Source organism: Oreochromis aureus, linkage group 3 (assembly GCF_013358895.1).
Source record: "Oreochromis aureus strain Israel breed Guangdong linkage group 3, ZZ_aureus, whole genome shotgun sequence".
Classification (NCBI taxonomy): Eukaryota; Metazoa; Chordata; class Actinopteri; order Cichliformes; family Cichlidae; genus Oreochromis; species Oreochromis aureus.
The window spans coordinates 24,360,851-24,369,374 of NC_052944.1; positions in this window are offsets into that span (position 1 = coordinate 24,360,851).

The window sequence follows — 8,524 nt, forward strand, 5'->3', positions numbered from 1 at the left end:
ACCTGACCTCACAGCCCACTGAATGAACAATGGGCTGTGAGGTCAGTTTCTTTATCATTAACATACAAGTTGTCATGACCATTGATCAACAACCACTGATCAATGGCCATGAGTACCATTCACAGAGAGTTGGGGAATGGCTGCAATCACAGCATTGTAAGATGGTGACAGATGTACCCTTAGGCCCCCTCCTCGATTCAGAGATGGTCTTTCCCTCTTCACGTAAATGGCCTCCTTGACTCCGCGCTCAAACCAGCGTTCCTCCCTGTCCAGGATGTGTACATCCTCATCACTGAAAAAGTGTCCACTGGCCTGTAGGTGCGAATAGACTGCAGAGTCCTGGCCTGACAAGGTAGCTCTTCTGTATTGTGCCTGTCCTCTTAGCCAGAGGTTGTTTGGTTTCCCTGATGTATAAGTCCTGGAAATCCTCCTGGCACTTAACAGCGTACACTATCTTACTCTGTGTCGGGAACCTGATCCTTGACGTGGTCCAATTTTTGGCGCAGCGTGTTTTGGAGTTTAAAAGCCACAGAGACACGGTGTTTAGAAAAAATGCGTCTCAACTGTTCCGATACTCCTGACACATATGGGATCACTAAGGCAAGGCAAGTTTATTTATATAGCACAATTCAACAGCAAGGTGATTCAATGTGTTTTACAGAGACATTAAAAAACAAAAACAAATAAAAAGCATGATTTAAAATTGGAAAAAAAGGAAAGGACAGTAGATAAAATCAGTAGTTGCAGAGGCTAAGCCTACGCTTGAAGCCACAGAGGTGGTTAACGGGGGTGACGCGATGTCACTGGTATGCATGAATTAATTAAACAGTCCAATAACTCCAGCAGTTCTTATCTTGTCCTTTTTGGTCTTTATTCCAATAACATCAACAACAATAACCAATAACAGTGCAGCGGTCACAAACTGTTTGCCTTCTTACAATTAACGACACACCTAACGCCGATTACCTGCATCTACCTTAAATACCTTTACATGAGCCAACCATACGAAAACAGAAAAAAACTGACCTCTAGCGGCAACATAAGGTATTAACCACAAAATGGCTCCTACAGTAGTTAAAATGTAAGTTTTGAAATGTAAGCTTAAAAGTAAAACAGTGTGGTGCTTTATTCAAATGCAGCTGAAAACAGGAGAGTCTTCAACCTGGATTTAAATAAACTGAGTGTTTCAGCTGATCTGAGGCTTTCTCAGAGTTTGTTCCAGATATATGGAGCATAAAAGCTGAATGCAGCTTCTCCGTGTCTGGTTCTGACTCTGGGAACTGATAAAAGACCGGATCCAGATGACCTGAGAGATGAGGAAGGTTCATACTGGGTCAGGAGTTCACTGATGTATTTTGGTCCTAAACCATTCAGAGCTTTATAGATAAGCATCAGAACTTCAAATCAAGCCTACTAAAGATGAATGCATGGACTAGACTAGACTAGGGTTTTTTGTTTTTTTTTTCCGCATAGGCAGCGCTTGTCCTTCTCTCCTGGATTGGCTGAAGCTTTCTTTAGGTGCCTTCCCTGCTTTGAGAAATGTCCAGCTGGGATAACCAAATTTACCCAGGGCCTTCTGAATCAACTTTTTTAGTATTTACTTGCCTAGATGATTGAGCATGCATCAAGACATTTTCTCTTTAAAATGGCCTGTGTTCTGAGTTTTGACACAATTTCCTATTAAATGCTGAACTTAAATGGGACAGCTGGCCAATAGCAATGAGTAGGGATGGGTACATTTCGGTGCTTTATTTCGGTGCTTTTTTTTCCTGAGCCACTTCTAGACAATCATTTTACGTTTCCGAGGATAGTAGGCGGGCCCAGGTACGTACGTTCTTTTAGAGCAGAGCTACACATTAAAACTGCCCAAGGCGAAGCGGTCAAAAGTCTGGCTGTGCTTCACAGCAAAAGATGCAAACTCAGCAGCCTGCAACAAGTGCTTTAAGCTGATACTGTGCAAAGGAGGTAACACCTCGATTCTGATGAAACACCTGCCGACGCATAGCGTTTTTTTTTTTTTTTTAAAGCTGACAAATGCGCGGTGTTTGATAGCTTGCTGTGAGACCTCACACCGAGCACATCTACTGCGGGTGTGGTGCCTGTTATCGGACCCGGAGTTAGCAACATCCCCCAAGAACCCGAAGAGTAGAGTCCTGGCCCCTAGCCCTGTCACAGTTTGCCGAGGCAAACTGCGTGGAGTGTGAGGAGTGGACCCAGGTGCAGACATTCTAAAACTCAAAACTTAACTGATGATGAGCTGTTTATTCAGGCAGGCAGGAAAGTACAAAATAAAAGGGCAAAACAATGCAAACTAAGCAATAACCTAAACTGGGTAAACTAGAAAGGAAGCACAAACTATGAAAACTCTGGCAAACAGAAACACAAATAAAACTCTAAACATGGCGATGAGGAGGAGGAAGAGGATATATGAAAACCTGAACGCAGGATATGGCATGGGAATAACACAGACGATCCAACCAAGACTGAATGAGAAGGCACAGACTAAATACACACAGGAGGCTAATGAGGGAAGTGGGAACACATGGGGGAACAGCTGACACACATGAACATAACGACCTCACAGTGGAAGAGTAAAACTAAACACGATGAACACAGGAACACAAGATCTCTTCAAAATAAAACAGGAAACATGAGACGCAGACATGACAACCAGAACTTGGCAACATAAGACACAGACATTAAACACATGAAGGGCAGGGGAGACTTAACAGGGGTAGGAAGACACAAGGGAAAACTAATAAGCAAATGAACATAGGAAACCTAAAGCTTAAACATACACTATAAAGATCAAAAGAACTAAAACTCAAAACACTGGGTCATAAGACCCAGGATCGTGACAAGCCCTGCCAGTGTAGCAGAAATGATGACGATGATGATGGCAGCAGCAGCCGTTCTTCTCTGAGTGAGTAGCTTAATGTTGTTCGTGTGTAATTTACGTTGAGTAGGCTAACCACGTTATTACATTAATGCATGTAAGGTGAACTAGCAAAAACCGTCGTAGTTACATGCAGCTGTCTTCTTGTTTGATGGCAGATACTCCCTTCACCCTGGCAAAAAGGCTAAAATGACCAAAGAAAAAGTGGAAAACAGTTAAACATGAGAGGTTTTTGGACCAATTTTGTGTTCTCCATTCTTTAAGCACCGGTTTGAGCACCGGTTTGAGCACCGTTTAAGCACCGGCACCGTTTCAAAAGTACCGGTTTGGCACCGGTATCGGATAAAACCTAAACGATACCCATCCCTAGCAATGAGTGGATAGGGATTTTATTCTGGTGTGGTAAATCATTTGCATTGGTTTGTTTGACTGAGAGTGTCTGGATAGAAAAGCGTGAGACTGAAAATATTGTGCATATTAATGCTAATATTAATGCAGTGCATTAATGCAGCCCTAACATGCTGTAACATTCAAACATTATTCTAACACACTTCCAGAAGTGTTACATTCAGTTTGATCTGGCTCTGTTATAATAAGTGTTAATGTGGAGCTCAGCTCTAAACACTCAGGACTGAGTAAAGACAAACAGAGCCATTTTGGCACTGCACTCACAGCTTTGAGCCAACCAGCTTTGCCAACTACACACTTGCTCTGATAACATTATAACATCTGCCCCTCTCATTCTAAATAACTGAACATTCCTAAAGGCAACTATCACACACATATGGAGCACAAAAGAATACATGCTTTTTGTTACTTAATTTACTATAAATGTCCAGCCACAAACTTCAGTAACTCAGTTTTTTGTGATTCGTTACATTGTATCCAGACTTGGAGAAATAAATGATGGAGCAGACCATTTGTTCATCGGTGCAGACTGACTTCGACTGAAACTTCACACAAGCAGTTTTGTCTGGTTGCTGATTTATGATATGCTCATTTAGTCCTTTTCTGATCTTTTCTGTTGCTCCCCAATGTGTTACTCAAAAGCTGTAAGGTTTTTATCAGGAGTGTTTAGTATCAACAAGATATGAAGTTGTTGTTTAAAGTTTTATGAGGCACTTTATCTCAGGTCTGTTCATGGATATGCTGTAAATGTTACATATTAGAATTAAGAAAGCATAAAAGAAACTCACTTTCTTTGCCCACAAAATCACATATAAGTATACCTTTTCTTCATGTAGCTTCAAACCAGTCAGATCCTTGCTTCTCAAACTGGGTTGTGTTTACAGCTGAAAGCCAATAGAGGTCGCAATTTAGTCCTTTATTTTTTATTGAAACCAATTCATCTGCTTGGCCCGATGTTAAATATTTCCCAGCACTGTGATGATAAAGAATAAAGACTTTGACTTCAGAGTGGAAGACAAATTTACTGAACACACACAAGTAATGTGGTGATATTTTTGTTTCATGTGGTTTAAATATTTATGAAGAAACACCCGTTGTGTCACCCAAACCGCTACGTCCAGATGAACAGAATCAACCTTTGGGGTTTTACTTACCTGGATGATTGAGCATGCACAAGTGACTCTTTGTGTCAGTTTTAACTGACAAAAATTTGAACTGGCAAGAGTTTTACTCTGTTAGTTTTAAACTTGTTATGGTGGTGTAATACCCAGAATGGACAGTAGGAAGCAGTGGGTGGGATCATGAATCGAGGTCTCTTTTTTTATAAACTTTCTCTGACTTCACAAACACTGTGACAACAGACACACACACGGCACTGAGAAGATCAAAGAAAATGTGGAAAAAGTTACAAAGAAATGGCAACAGCAGTTGTATCTGAGCTGTCTAAGCAAATTTATAATATGAACATTTGGCCACAGTTACAAATCAGCCTCTTAGCTTTCTCTTCTGCAGCTCCACCTGAACGTCCTGCTCTCTGCTCTTCTGCTTCCTGCTTCGCTTGATAGTATGTGCACCATATGTACCTGGTCTTCACCTTAAGTGAACTTAACTGAACTGAATCCTTCTGGTCCAGCACTTGTTAGGGTGGAAAAAAAATTGATTATTTATAAAATTATAGAATAAAGTTGTTTTATTATTTTAATATATACGCAATGCAAACATGCTCATAAACGAGTTGGAGCTTTGTGTTTTGAGGGTTAATAGCTTCATTCAGTGCTACTGTCTGGATTTGAAATATTGTTAGTGATGAAGAGTGCAGAGGGTTTTTGCAGCATGCTTACATATACATGATAATGGTTAGAACAGTCTCTGGGTCAGGAAGTCAGAACAAGATGTCCTGAACTAGGCCGTAGAATCTAGGATAAATATTAAATAATAAGGATAGCCAGGGAGATATTTTTCTTTTTTGTCTCGTACAGAAGAAGGAGCAGATAGTAGGCGAGGTTGGGACTAAACGGGGAGGATTCGTCCCGGACTGCCACATTCGTGCCTGGAGAAGCCACATAATAATCTTTTGTTATTGTCACAGTATATAAGCTGTACAGCGCATTTGAGGGTTATCCTTTCTGTGAAGCAGGCCGCTGGTTCACACAAAGGTCCAGCACTGTCAACTTGTAAGTTCAACTGCTGAAATAAATTAAACCTTTTTTAAATGACAGATATTTCTCCTGAATTCCTTCTGAAAAATTTGAACATGACACACAATGATTCATGGTAAGATTATACTTAAACGCAAAGCTGGAATTAGGTCAGATGTTCTGGTTATTCTAATATTGTACAGAAGATGTGTTGAATGACAGATTTTTACTGCTATTTTTCTGTTTACCATGGATGTGCTACTGTTATGCTGCTTTTGCAGCATATTTTCTCCTTATTTTACTTAGCAGCACCATCATGTGTTAGAATACACAGTCACAGTCAAAAAACAGATAGCAGATAGTTTTTTTTTACCTGTTTGTGCTTTGAAGTCATCTCTCTGAAGACTTTGCAAATAGAGTATACTGTTTACTTTTTCATGAAGCTGAAAGTTTTAAAACACTACAACAAAATTCCATTAAAATCACATCTACAGAACAACTACTACAGTGACATGTTTAATTTAGTGCCACAGTTTATTCTAACAGTCTGCATGGATTTGCTATAAATTTTCATATATATCTGAATTAGAAAAGCATAAATAATCTGTAACTCTTTATGCCTACACATTGCACAGTGGAAATTCACAGGTATTACAATGTGTGAAAACAGTTTAAAAGAAGCATCACTGTGGTGAAGACACATACTGGCCCAGAGAAAAATGTCTGTGGCCACCAAGGGAAACTTTCAGTTTCCCACGCTGAAAAACAGCTGCATTTCACTGCATGGTGTGAATATATATATATATATATATATATGTATGGCACACCTGGCTTCAACCTTTTGAAATAGCCAGGCATGCCCGGAGTTCATTTTACTTTAGCTTACCCAAGTTTGTTATTTGTTCCTGTTCTTAAATACATTTATATTTCATTTATTTCCCTGTGTTTTCATAAGGTCCCTTATGAACCATATCTAGAAATAGGAAACATTAAAATGCAACAAGATCTTTAAGTTGAACTAAACTTTACTGTGTTTACTGAGTGTTAAGGCAGGGTGTGCCGGTGTGTTTAAGAAACCTGAGATATAGACATATAGAAAATGAGCAAATAAAACTATTCATATATACATGCACACTAGAAATACAATTAACCCCCCAAATATCTCTATATATAATACAATATTCTGTATAAATCTGAGGTAGGAAAGCATAAATATACTGTCACTTTCTTTGCCAACAACATCATATACAGATATGTTGTTCTCCTTACTGGAATTTAAAAAAAATGCAAGTTCCTTGCTCCATATAAATAACTTACAACACGACTCCAAAGTATAATCAATGGTTTGTACCCAACAGAGGTAATCATTTATGTTTTATTGATACTAATTTCTCTGTTACACTGGGTGTTACAGAAATGGTCCCTACGCCACAGAATAAGATAAAATGTTAGTGCTTGGCTACAACCTGTTTGCTGGATTCCAGGGTGACTGGATTTGGTCTATGTTGTGGAAACATTTGCAGAACATCTCAAAGCCATTCACATGATTTCATTGCACTTTGTCCTTTTATTAAGTCCTTTGTTTACCATGATGATAACATTACTCACTCCTTTTCAGGCAACATTACTGTCAATCTTTATGTCTGTCTGACTGATTAATGGATGGATTTATTCATGGATTTACTTTGGTAGGCAGGGATTAAATTAAATGATGAACATTGAAGAAGGAGGAGTTAAGACAGGATGGATGTTAGTGAAGAGTTAACAGCTGAGTGGGAAAGTAGAGCTATAGTGCTCAGTGAAACTGCCAAGATGGTGTTTGGTGTATCCTCTGAATAGAGGAAAGAGGACAAAGACATTTGGTGGTGTAATGAGAAAGAAGTGGTTTAAAAGTGGTGAGAGTGGTGAGTTTGTAGTCCGAAGATCTGGTGGAAGTGCATTCTAAAGTCTTGGGGTAGACTAGTCTGGGGGGGTATGAGTGGGTGAGTACGTATGGACAAGATCAGATAAATACAGGGGAGTGAGGTTATGAAGTGCTTTGAAAGTAAGAAGCAGGATCTTGAAATTGACACAGAGGTGAACTGGAAGCCAATGGAGCTGCTTAATAACAGGTGTTACATATTATTATATCATATATCACATTAATTATTGACTGGAGGGTGTAAATTTAAACTTCAAACATCATCATTACAGTGTTTCAATCATTATTTCACATCATCTGTCTGTTTTCTTTTATTGTGTTTACATGCAGTCAGATACTAAGGTCAGTGTGCATCTGTACATACATGTAAAAACAACACAAAGAATTCAGAATAAATGAGTTTGTTTTGAATGGCAACAGATAATAAACCTAACTATGAATTTATTTGTTGTCTTTGTTACTTTAGTTTCACTTCAACCACACACTGAGTCATTTCCTGGGTTTGGGTCTTAAAACCAAACTTAAAAGCAAAATTGAACCACAAAAATCAGATCATTTACAGATCTATGGTATTCCAGGTTTATATCTGTGTTACACTACCTGTCTACATCATGAATACACATGCAAAATAAGTTCCAGAATGACAGAAAAATCTGATTGTCAGACTTCAGAAAGATGGAAAAGATGATGGAAAGATGTCTCCAGAACACAACTCTGTGAGTGCAGAGTCCAGGAGGCTGATGACAAGAGGCTGAAAACAATACATGTTGGGGGAGAATGAATGCTGTGGATATATCAGAACACTGGCTGATAAGATGACTCCCAGTCTGCAGAGACCTGCTGGAAAAGGAATTCTGCAGCATGATATTAATCCACAGGAAACTCCAAAAATCACACAAAAAAGGCAAAATATGTCTCCTGACTTGAAGCAACAGAACAGCTTTGTACATTGTAGAGAAAGGAAACAGCACAACACAAGAAACAAATTTCTATGTTTGCAATGGACAGGAAATATAAATATGTCACACAACTGCTGCGGTCAAAGCTACAGGAGCTGTTTGACGTTTGTGTGAAAGGGAAGGAAGCACAGAGCGACCAATCAGGAGAGGAAACCTGTAAAAAAAACTTCTCTTTTCCTGTAATGTAAGACTGTTTGATTAT